Source organism: Lactuca sativa, chromosome 2 (genome assembly GCF_002870075.4).
Source record: "Lactuca sativa cultivar Salinas chromosome 2, Lsat_Salinas_v11, whole genome shotgun sequence".
In the NCBI taxonomy this organism is placed as follows: Eukaryota; Viridiplantae; Streptophyta; class Magnoliopsida; order Asterales; family Asteraceae; genus Lactuca; species Lactuca sativa.
In genome coordinates this window covers 209,598,265-209,611,439 of record NC_056624.2, presented here as the reverse complement: position 1 = coordinate 209,611,439, position 13,175 = coordinate 209,598,265, and positions in this window count along the sequence as shown.

The following is a 13,175-nucleotide window of genomic DNA, read 5'->3' as shown; positions in this document are numbered from 1 at the left end:
ATATATATATATATATATATATATATATATATATATATATATATATATATATATTATAACATAAAATATAAAAAATAAGTAATGTTAAATGATTAGATGTAGGGAGGGAGCAAAAATAAAGGGTGAAGAAACAAAGGGTGGACAAGAATACCTCACAAAAACTGACTACCTTGTTGTATTGGTGTCAACCCTAATATATTCTCCTCGCTTTTTCTCAGCAAAAGATTCCCAGCTTGATTTTGACCCTTCACACTTTATTATTATTGTTATTAACTCTATTTTTTAGGAACTTACCTAGAGAGAAAGACCTTTTAGCCTTAAATTCTTTCGATTATTTTATTTTGTTTAAATAATGGATTATGTTGATTATATATATATATATATATATATATATATATATATATATATATATATATATATATATATATATATATATATATATATATATATATATATATCAAAGATTTAGGAAGATATTTGGGAACTAGTATATATGTTCAATTTATTTTTATTTATTTATTTTTTTTTTTTTTTGGGTGTTCTTAAACCCGATTTATATTAGCCGTTGCTACCTGATTATCTATCTGTTTATGAACTAATATCCTAAGCGTGAAGCGTACACTTCATGTTATGATTGAATCACTATTTTTGATTTTGTTGGTTACTGTTCTTGACGCTTGACGGATAACAAAACCATAAGTAATCATGTATTCATCTTTTAAGTTTTTGGTTTTACTATATGCAAAAGTATATGGAGCATATGGACAAGGTACATATCTCTAGAATAATATTGAAAAGCCGAAACCAAACTAAAAGGGTCAGATTAGCACATATCCACTCCAAAAAGCACGCATACCCAGAAAAGGCCTTGCCCACTGAAGGAGCAACAATACGTGGTCCTAACAGTCTTAAGTCTTAAGGTGTAAATACGAGCTTAAAGGTTTAAGCAATTTGGTCTCATGACCAACTCCCATGGATACATTCAGAATGTAAAGTGAAATATTATCCAAATCAATCAACTAAGAGAAGGTAAACACAGATGGTGTAGAATTTTTACACTTCGTTTTATTTAAGCTCTATGACCCGTAGTTCGACTTTAACTCGTTGATATTGTGTTCGCTTTAAATGAATAAATAAACAATAATGCCGAGAACCCTTTGTTTTGGCTTTACTTTCTTTTATACTACACATGTTTTCTAGTGTTTAGAGATATTTATGTATGTATATACGGTAAAGCCCACTTTGGGCCCTTTTGTATATTTATCCCTAAGCGGTCTCTCTTTCTTTCTTGATTATCGTCGACCACCATGGCCAACGATGATGGTGCTTCTCAACCACTGAAAAATCTTAACGGAATAACCAACATCAATTTATTTGTTCATTTAACCTTTGATCTTGACCGACTGAATTATAAAGCTTGGTGAAAATTGTTCGACAACCATTGCATCGGATTTGGCATGATAAATCACATTGGTGACTCCACAAATATGCAAGCAACAAAACTCACTGATCTTAAATAGACGAAGATTGACTCCAACATAAAGCTCTGGATCTATGATACAATTTTCCAATATCGTTTCCAAGTGATTCTAAAGGTTAACATCATTACCCAAACGTCCTAGATAAACCTAGAAAACATGTGGTAACAACAAAGATGCAAAATATATTCAACTATAAAATGAATCGAGAAATATCAACATTAGAGACTCAACAATCACAACCTACTATATACACATCAAATCCATCTATGGTATTATCGACAACATCCACTCGTCAGTCCCAAAAAAGAACTTGGTAACCTACAGATCAATGGCCTCACTCCTAAGTATGATTACATCTCTCGCCTGATTTTTCATCACTCTCCTCTTCTTATGTTTTTAGAGGTTCGATCCATGCTCCTCTTGAAAGTACAAAAAAAATACTTCAGATGAAATGCCAATCCATACTTTCTAATTCCACATCATCACCCACCATGTTGAACGCTAAATTGTAGGCCCAAAGAATGTGGCCAAAATCACAACTTTGGAAGATGAAAAGATAAAATACAAAATCGGGGGATATATACCATCAATAAGTACCAACTAATGATGTTCAACAATAGTGCCAACCACCCAGTAACGGTGGTGACAATCAACCACCAGTATCATAACAGTAGCAACAATGATGCCAACCTAGTAGCAGTTCAAATTGGGGTTCAACTAATATATTTTATAGATTATAACTTCATGTGCAATGCGGAAAATCACTTAACAATTAAAAAGGGCACATGCAACCTATAAGGATCTATGTTTCACACTTTGAAGGTAACATACTATTGAATAACAAAACTAACATGAACCCTAGCAAATTCGAAAAAAAAAGAATTAGGGTTACATACCGTAGATTTATTGTAACAAACAAATCACTTCAATCCTTCCTTTGTAGAGCTTTAGAAGCTAGCACAGAAAGTTTAGTACATCTAATGGTTTGTACCTAAAGCCTAGTAACTAAAAGACAAGAGGAGAGAAGAGAGACGATGCAAAAATTCAGGTATCCTTTTGGTATATAGGAGTGGATGAAATAGGCTACCCAAGGGGTCCTATTTATAGCTGATAGAAAAATCCTAGAAACCTTAATTTAAAATATAATAATAATATATAATAATATCGATTCATGACAGTGTTAATTCACTACATACTTCCAAAAGTATGAGCGAATGTGGAGTTTCGAATAACTATGAATTACTCAGGAAGTAAAAACATGCAAAATGAAACATAAGAATAAATAATTAAAGAAGGCAGTACAGATACTCATAAATAATTCTCTATTATTCATTCACCAAAATCAATTACATTTATTTTGTTACAAAGTTCCAAACTATTAACTAACTACTAAAACTAATATCATCTCTTAAGTCAATGTTCCTAGCATGTTGGTTGTGTTTGACCCTGCTCAGAGCCTTCATTAAAGGATCTGCAAGATTATCTTCTGATGATACTCGTTTCACCAGAAGATGCCCTTCTTCAACCCTATGTCTAATGTAGTGGTACTTTCTATCGGTATGCTTGGATCTCCCATGATCATTTGGTTCTTTAGTCAAAACAACCAAGCCTTCATTATCACAAAAGAGTTCCATTGTCTCTTGAATGGTCAAGACTACTCCGAGATCTACGATGAAATTCTTTAACCAAGACGCTTCCTTCCATGCCTCACTTGCTGCGATGTACTCTAATTCACAATTAGAACCAACCACCATTGACTGCTTGGAACTTTTCTAGGTCACTGCACCACCATTTAACAAGAATACCCAGCCATATTGAGAACAAAATTTGTCTCGGTCTGTTTGAAAGTCGGCGTCACTATAATTACTCTCTCTATCAACATATCATTGCCACCAAGAACTAGAAATACATTCTTTGTTCTTTTCAAATACTTAAGAATGTTTGATTGTTGTCAAATGGGCTTTGTCTGGATTACCCTGGAATTGACTAACCTTGCTCAAAGCATAAGACACATCAAGGCGAGTACATGCCATAACATACATGATCGATCCTATAGTTGAGGCATATGGGACTTAACTCTTGTCATCTATTTCTTCCTTAGTACTAAGACTTTGAGTCTTACTCTATTTAACAATATAATGACTAGGAAAATCTCCTTTCTTGGATTTCTCAATATTGAAACGCTTCAATATTGTATCCAAGTTTGTACTCTGGCTAAGACCAATATGATGTCTCTTTGTGTCCCTCAAAATTCTTATCCTAAGAATATAAGCCGCTTCCCTTAGATCCTTCATATAGAAACACTTCCCAAGACAAGATTTTACTTCTTGCAAGGTTGGGAAGTCGTTTCCTATAAGGAATATGTCATCAACATACAACACTAGGAAAGTTACTATATTCCCACTAGCTTTGACATACACACAAGACTTATCCTAACTCCTAGAGAATCCAAAATTTTTGAATTTCTCGTGGAAGCAAAGATTCCAACTGCGAGATGATTGTTTCAATCCATAAATTGATTTCTCAAGCATACACACTCTATCAGGAATTTTGGCAAGTACAAAACCTTCTAGATGACTCATGTAGATGTTCCCAGTTAACTTCCCATTTAGGAAAGTGATTTTAACATCCAATTTCTATATCTCATAATCATAAAAGGTTGCTATGGAAATCATAATATTGATCGAATTGATCTTAGCCACTGGTGAGAACATCTCATCATAGTCAACCCTTTAGGTTAGAGTAAAGCCCTTCAGAACTCTTCGAGCTTTGAATGTGTGTATATTTCCTTCCATGTCGGTCTTCTTCTTGAAGATCTATTTTCAAGCTACCATTTTTCGACCACGTAAATGATCAACTTGGTTCCATACTTGGTTATCATACATGGAATGTATCTCATTGTCCATTTCCTCTTTCCATTTGGTAGCCTTAGGGCCTCCCATCGCTTCCTTGTAGTTAGCAGGTTCATCCAAATTCACCAATGTTCTATTAATGACGAATGTGTCCCCATCTATAGTTATATGAAGACCATAAAAATCAGGTGGCATGCTAAACTATTGGATCAATGAAGGTTCCTTCATTGAATGACTATGGTTGAGAGTTAGTTTCATTTAAGGCTCATTTATTGGATGAATCTAGAAATTCTTTCAGATCAATAATACTCCCAATATCCTATTTGAATATGAACTTTCTCTCATGAAATACTTCTCTTCGAGCTATAAAGACCACGATCTCACTAGGTCTATAGAAAAAGTAACCAAAGGACTTTCATTGATAGCCAATGACAATTCACTTCTCGGGTATGGGCTCAAGTTTATCATGAGTTTCTAATCTAACGAGCACCTCACAATCCTAGACCTTGATATGTACTAGCGAGGGTACTTTCCTTGTCCACGTCTCATGAGGTGTTTTGGAAACCTTATTACTGGGAAAATATTTAGGATATAGGCAGTTATCTATAAGGCATACCCCCAGAAAGATATAGGAAGAGAAACTTGACTCATAATGGAATGAACCATATCAAGTAAGGTTTGGTTACGCCACTCAGCCACACCATTAAGCTATGATCTTCTGGGAGGAGTCCATTGTGAAACAATTCCACATTCCTTTAGATAGTCATGGAACTCGATACTAAGATACTCTCCACTTCTGTCAGATCGGAGCATCTCTTATCTTCATGCCCAATTGATTCTTTACCTCATGCTTAAAGTCTTTGAACCTTTGATGTGGGTTCGATCATGGAGGATTGGGCCCTTGTGTTCCTAGAGGCCCATGATCGTTTGACTAAAGAGGCTTCATGGAAATTGCCATAACTTTGGCTACCAGGCTCTATTTTGGCCCTATGACCGGTCAAATCCAATCCTGGAATAAGGAGCACGTTGTGATATGTGCCCGACGGGGACTTACCTATTTTGAGTCAAGCAATCACTTTCTAAATGGAGTTATGAATAATTTTGTTATTTTACCATAATTTTTGGGTTTGTATTTGGACCATGGACCTGTAGGGTTCCGTTTTAATTTATGCTTCTTATTTAATTGTTGCTGATGTAATCTGGATGGTGGATCACCAGTTTATGAACTTTCAATTTTCTCCCAACATTATGTGTGTGTTAAACCTTATTTTTGAAGCCAATCGCATGGTATTCATAGAATCAATACGGTTTTAAGAAGATTGTCCCGGGCATTTTGTTAGGATCAACAACTTCACTCTTATTTATTTATTTATTTATTTATTTTCGTTTTGTATGCTGCATCAACTCTTCGAAGGTTTTCGATTTATGTTTGACCAAGTAGATATACTGCGAAAATTGGGAATTTCCTTTCACCAATCATCTCTAGAGATTAGCATCACCCGATGATAATGATAGAACTTTTCATATTGAAGGAAAATATGATCAGTCACTACTAGAAAACAACCTTTTACGATGCACAATTAATGACACACACTAATAGAGGATGCGCATTTGTGTGTGCCCTAAAAGATAATGTCAGTTTTGCAAAATATGAAGGATAGAGGACACGTATTTGTGCGTGCCCTAAAATTAGTGTCAGAAACGAAAAAATGGAAATGCGGAGGGCGCCTTTCATAAAATGTGTGTCATCCAAGTATGTCGCTTTATAATTTTTTTAATGAAACAAGCGTTTTAAGCGGGATTTCACTTGCCTATTGGATCCCAAAAATTAGACCCCCCCCCCCTCTTCCAATTAGCAAGAAAAAGCCCTAGCCTTCGTCTTCATAGTAGAATTGTTCTTGCTTTCATGATCAAATGCCTTGCGACGACGATGAGATAGTGTTAGATCTATGAGAGATCCAATCCAGAGCATTCCTGTGATTGTGTGGCCATCCTCGGTCAACTCACACACTTTGAAACCCTAATATCATATCATATCCGCTACCAGAGAGCATCATTTACAAGCTAAAACCCTATTCACATATGGAAACAGAATCATCCTGATACCCTTGTCCTCAAGTTCTTTTAACTCCTTCATTCTTCTTACAGTGGAGTTATTTGCCAAACTAGCAGCTCCCGCCGCTACACCACCACCAACCCCAGAATATTCGTCACCATCTATATTTGTTCCATCCCCCGAGTTCGATCTCTACATCAATTGCTTCATCACATGCACCTGTCGTTGGAATCCCACATGTGGTACTGGTGATTCCACATCTAGCTCCCACGATTCCCCCAACTTCATCATCGACTGGTGGTGCTCCACCTGCAGAAGTTTAATCATACTAACTTTCTACATCGATTGCTTTAGCAGTATTACCTGATGGAATAGGGATCCTGTGAATGATCGAAGGCATCTCTATGTTCACTGCTTCCTTAACAATGGAACTAGACCCGTTAATTGAGCCCATACAAGTAACCCTAGACGCACTTGAGTCGGATTCCCACACACCATCAGATTTAGACACATCCTCCTTTTCTTCTTCTGAAACATCATCCACATAGTAATCCTCAGCTTCCATTGAGGTCAGTAGTCTCTTAATTCCTTATCTTTTTTCATTCTCCATTTCTTTTTTAGTAAAAAGTTTATCTTTTTTTAGGTCATCTGCCTTTAACTTTTAGAACTCCACCTGTTAGTCCACCTAGACTAAGTTGCTTAACAGGAATTGGAATGAGAAGAGTCTATTCACTAGAGTTCAGACCACCGAATGCATTTCATGTATCCCAATTTGATCAAGTGTAAAAAGTTTACAAAGTTCATTTTTATTTCTATGATTTGGTTTCGTGGCTACTATGGAAGCTCTTGCAGGACTTTATTTGGAATTAGGAGAGGTAAGTGTTGTCTATTTGTGTTTGTGCTTCAATCTTTTATCCAAAATTCAAATACATAAACTCTCTATGTTCTTTGGGTACATAAATTCTGGCTATGGTTCCCTATATAGGATGATACTTCTTCAGTGATAGCAGAACATTAAAAGGGCTTATAGAGTTTGTTCAGGGCAACACAGATTCATGTATGTCCTTGATTTATGATAGTTGCATCTTCTTGTTTGTATGGATAAAATAGTTGAATGGTTAAATGCTTAAATGTAAAAGAAACAGCTCTTAATGTTTTTTATATAATGGTTCTCTTTTTCTTTTTATATATAGGTGGTTCATGAGGAGTTTGGTATCATTGAAGGTTTGATGACAAATGTAGGTACATTCTCTACCCATTTAACCCATTGGAAATAAAATTTATCCCAAAATGACCAATTTGCCCTTTCTATTTTTTCAAGCTATGGGTAGCCTTTCTGTGGATGAGTCGCCAAAGCTATCTGAAGCAAACATGGTCGTCCTTTTAGAAATTGTCATTTATAGTAATGAAATTGTTTAAAAAATGGGTCTAAGTGATGTAGGCATTGTATGTAAATTCTTGTTCTTCCCTATGTGTCCATTTGTACAGAGAAGGTGGACTATTGCCTTACTTGTGCATTGTATTTGTTGAGAGTTGTATTTAAATATGTAATATGTATGTACTTAAACTTGATAGTTTGTCATTAAGTGATGTAGGTATCACATCCTGAAGCGTTACTTGAACATCTATTCTTGAAGACCTTAGAAACCGTGTACAATTAAACAGTTCCACACCTCCTTCTGTTAGTTTCTACACATTCATCAATACACATAACAAGTATTTGTATTTCCCCTTTATTTTTAAATATTTCGTGTCTTGTTTTTCTTTTTCATTTATTTATATTATATAATTTTTTTTCCGTTTGTTTCAGATTAAATTGTTCATCAATATCCCATTATGGATCATTAGTAGCTAGAGGATTCTCAGATTCATCACTCAAGGCCTTTTTCCTTAATTTTATTTCTTAATATTCCAATACAAAATTAGAAATCCAATTTATATTATAATCTTATTAATATCTGGTAGGTGTGGGACATGGCAAAACTTGGGCGTATGGGGAGTTGTAAGTCATCCAAACTATTTACTTCAAAACTTAAATAACTAACTTTTTAAATAAAGGTAAAAAATGATTAATTAAATAAGAATTTCTGGTTTTCAGCGAGTGAAAATGATTCGGATGGATCGAATGGTGGAAAAAGGTCTTACAGTTTGTATCGGGGGCATTATGGCCCGGTTTATTCAGCTTCATTTAGTCCTTTTGGGGATTTTCTATTATCATCATTGTCATATTAAACAAGTATGTTTTTTTTCTTATGAAAACTATTTCATATTTCCTTGTTTTACTTATGAATAATTACTGCAGTTCGGTTATGGAGCACAAAGTTCAATGAAAATGTTGTCTGCTACAAGGGTCATGATTACCCTGTGTCACATCCCAAAACCAAGAATGGAGGAAACGTTCTGGGGCGGAGGACGTCATGTAAAGTATCACAACACAGTAAAAGTAAATAAGCAAACAACATCATCCATTGCATTAAATATATAATTTTAATACAAGCGTGTTCTGTACAGTTATAGACACCAAAAATAATGTAAATCAAAATAATAAGATGAGTCTTGGATGCGCTCCATCTTCTCAAAAGCTGGCCTCGGTACCTGTCTACTGATGACCTGAGAATACAAGTTATTTTGAAAGAGTTTATCAGCATTAAGCTGGTGATTTCATAAGTATTTAGTGTCGATGTTTGTTATCAAAACGTTTGAACATGTCTCAAATGTAAGTTTGTAAAATGTATGTAAAAGTTTGTAAGTGTTTGTAAAAGTTTGAATTTCTTAGAAAAACCTATATTTTCTATTAAAGTAGCCTTCTACCAAGGATTAACTGTTTTGTATGCTCGTTTGTTGTAAAAGTGTGTAATTTCCCAAGTGTAACTATCATTTAACAAAATATAGTTTGTTCATTAATGTTTAAGTGAAATGATCACTAAATATATGTAATGGGTAAATGAATGTAGTACTGTAGTGTTGTATTATAGGAACTACTGCTGTACTAACTACCTTAAACCGGATTTATATTAAGGTATCATGTGATTAATTGCACCATACTATCGACTGGTAACAACGACATACGAATGGTTGTAATAACGGAATGACGTTTGGCACCCGCAGACCTGCAGGTCCGGTTGTAGCTAGCAGCAAGGTGTAGGATAGTCAATCCAGTATAGATCTATATGCAAACTCACGCTCTCCCTCCAAGAGAATTCTGGCTACAACTCAGGCCATGACATTTAAGGCATGCTCCGATACAGTGGATCACAATTGTTAACGTATTCATGTATATGTAATGAAATTGTTACTTGTTCTAGTATCGTTGTATATGTTATCATCCTAGTATAGTTGTATATGTTCTCTTTCTAGTATGGTTGTATATGTACTCATAGTAATGTAATGTATATGTTCTCATAGTAATAAGTATTGACTCATGAATGAACTGACTCATTGATCTAGAAATTGTAGTAGTATGATCCTGTGTTACCCCAATGGTAACTTACTAATGATGTAACTAATACGCATGAATATGAAAGTACTTTTATGTCTATATATGTACATTTGATATATAATTAATATTGAAACAACCTTCGGATGGCTACCCGAAATCCCACCAGACCACATCCAAATCGAGAAAAAGGAAATAGGGCGGATGGCCTTCCTAAGCCCTTTAAACATTGCTTATATATCTATACATATATGGGCATGCAATTTATAAGAAGCATAACAAAGTTTAACTAAAAGTATTTAATAAGTAAAGAGTTTGTAAAACATTTTGAAGTAAAGCAGTTTGATAAATAGTTTGAACAGTGATAAAATCATTAGTTTTCTAGTTATTAATCACATGTGATTGATGTAATAACTATAAGTATTTAACTTGTATCCCTCCATACAAGTATTTAAAACATTTAAAGTATTTCAAAGGTTAATTAAAGGGGTATGAACTCACTTGTGGTGAGTGGATTGGATTGAAGTATCGGATACCGTGCTAGGTGGCAAACGGAGACTTGTTCACACACACGAGCCTAGTTATCATATAATGAGCATATATATAACTAATTAGCCAAATAATAACTTAATGAAATAATTTGGGACACTCAGGAACATGTAAACACTTTTTATAAGTGTTATAGGTCCTAAGGGTTGCTTCTAGGTTGTTATGGGACAAGGCTAAGGGGTTTAATGTACCAAAGGGCCTTATATAACTGTATACTACTCAATAAACTCCACACAAGGAGTTTACGGTCGTAAACCCTTGAGTTTATGGCCGTGAACTCCAATCTTGGTGGTTTTTGGTGTTTTGAAGTGTTGTTTGATTTCTAGAATAAGCCTTACTTGGTTGTTTAATCCTTAGGGTAGTTTAGGGCCTTAAAATACTCCTTTGAGGAGTTTACGGCCAAAAGACCATTTCTTTTGGAGTTTACAACCGTAAACTCTCAAGGGATGGGTGTTTTTATTCTTTCAAGTCCCAAGCATAAGTAGGATAATTTCTAGGCATTTGTTTAAGGCTAATGAGGACCCTAGGCACACTTTGGTGCCCTTATTTGGTGTTTACGGCCTATGAGTATTCTCTTGGCCGTAAACTCCCTTTAAGGGGTGCTTTTGATGTTTAAAAGTCCATAAATTAGCTAGGATTAAATGGGGTTTAATGTCTAAAGCTTTAGGAGTGATTAGGGCACATTTTGGCCCTTGAATTTGGAGTTCACGGTCCAAGAAACCCTTAGGCCGTAAACTCCCAAAGCATGGTGTTTTTGATTATTTTCTAGTCTCAAATATACATACATATAATCCTAAGCTACTTAGTTATCAAGGAAATGGGACTAGATAGCTCTTAAGCCTCTTTTTGGAGTTTACTCCCCAAGAACGTTCTTGGGCGGTAAACTCCCGGATCTCACATATTTGACATGTAATTTATGTTATTAAGCATATAACAAGCATTATAAAACAACTAGAGAAGTGTACTCATAATTTGGGATGAAAACCCGAAGATCCGTGAGAGAGAAAATGGCTTTTCTCTAGTTGGAAATGTGAATAATGAATGAATTTAGTTCAGAAATCTATTTCTAGTCCTGAAATATTTTTGGCAGAAAATATTTTTATTCCGGAATTGAACTCTAACATTAAGAAATTTTGACATCCTCAAGTTTCACAAACCCATGAGCATCCACTCTCCTGATATCTCCTTAAACATAAACCCTAATGTACACAAACTTATTCGGAAAAGTCTGAAATTCATTGAAACTGGTCTAGCTTGTAACAGCCCGAAACCTCAGGTATTATTAAATTATGTTTTTGGGGTGATTTAAAGGGGGACTCGGCGAGTTGGAGTCTAGACTCGCCGAGTAGGATCGCAGACTTGGTCGCGGGATCGCGACGGGACTCGACGAGTCCAGGCATGGACTCGGCGAGTCGACGTTGTTCAGCAGAAACCCTAACCGTTCAGTTTGATCGTATATAACGCCTCTTAGGCCGTCATTTGCAGTCTTTTGATCGATTGAAAGGGACCCTAATTGTTGTGGACGGCTAGGGCAAGAGAGAAAGCTATTGGAACTTGGAGGAACTTGCTAGGCAAGAAGAAGAAGAAATTGGCCAAAGGAATATCAAGGGGGATCAAGTTCTGAGGTTTGGAGAACACAGAAGGAACGTTCTCAGGTAATATTCGGACCAAAATCTGTTATCTTGATGTGTCTATGAGTTTAGGGTTTATGAAACCCATTTAGGGATTAGATGGGTTATTATGTTGTTACCCAAACGCTTTTACCCCAGTAATGAGATGTTTAGATGTCCAGAGGGTCCCATGGTTGTATACCTTGGGGCCATACGTGATTCAGGAAGCAGTTACTCGTCTGCATGGCATGGACTCGCCGAGTTGTTCTTCAGACTCGGCGAGTAGCTTGAAGATGTACTGGGACTCGCCGAGTTGTTCTTCAGACTCGGCGAGTGGAGTCGGGGTGGCCCCGCGATTCTTCCAGGAGTAACTCGTCGGGTCGAGGTGGGTACTCGACGAGCAGATAAGGAATCTCAGAAAGTTGAAAGACGTCTAGACTCGCCGAGTCGCCATGGGACTCGCCGAGTCCAGTCGAGTTGACCGTTGACCAGAGTTGACCTAAGTCTGACTTCTTAGGGATAGTCACACTTAGCTGTTATGAGTGTTAATGAGTTATGTAATGTTATAGGAGGGTTGTAGCTCGTTGGTTGTGCGCGAGTGATTTCAGGAGTTGCTAGCTTTCAGCATTTTCGAGGTGAGTCTTCTCACTACACTGTACCCGGAAGGGTTTGATTGTGTGACCGGCAGGTCGATTATGTTATGTGATATGTATGCTATATGTGGTAAGCTAAGTGTTATATGGATATGTATGCTGTATGTGGTAAGTTAAGTATTATATGTGCTATGTATGATATGTGGGCCGGAAGGCAATATGTTATGGGCCGGAAGGCGATTATGTTATGGGCCGGAAGGCGTTGTACTGAGGACCAGAAGGTCAGGGCCTGGAAAGGCGTATGTGTGTAAGTGTATATTGGGGAACTCACTAAGCATTTATGCTTACAGTTGTGGTGTATGTATGTATTTCAGGTACTAGCGAGGACCGTGGGAAGGCGCCGGCATGATCGATACACACTGAAGATTGTTTTAGGATCTTGGGAGTTGAATAATTGTATTGACTGAATAATTATACTTTTATGCCTTGATTTTAATGGAAAATATTATGTTTTAAAAATGGAAAAAAAAAATTGTTGAAAAATTTGAGTTGTTTCAATTGGTATCAGAGCCTTGGTTTGAGGGATTCGGGTGCACCT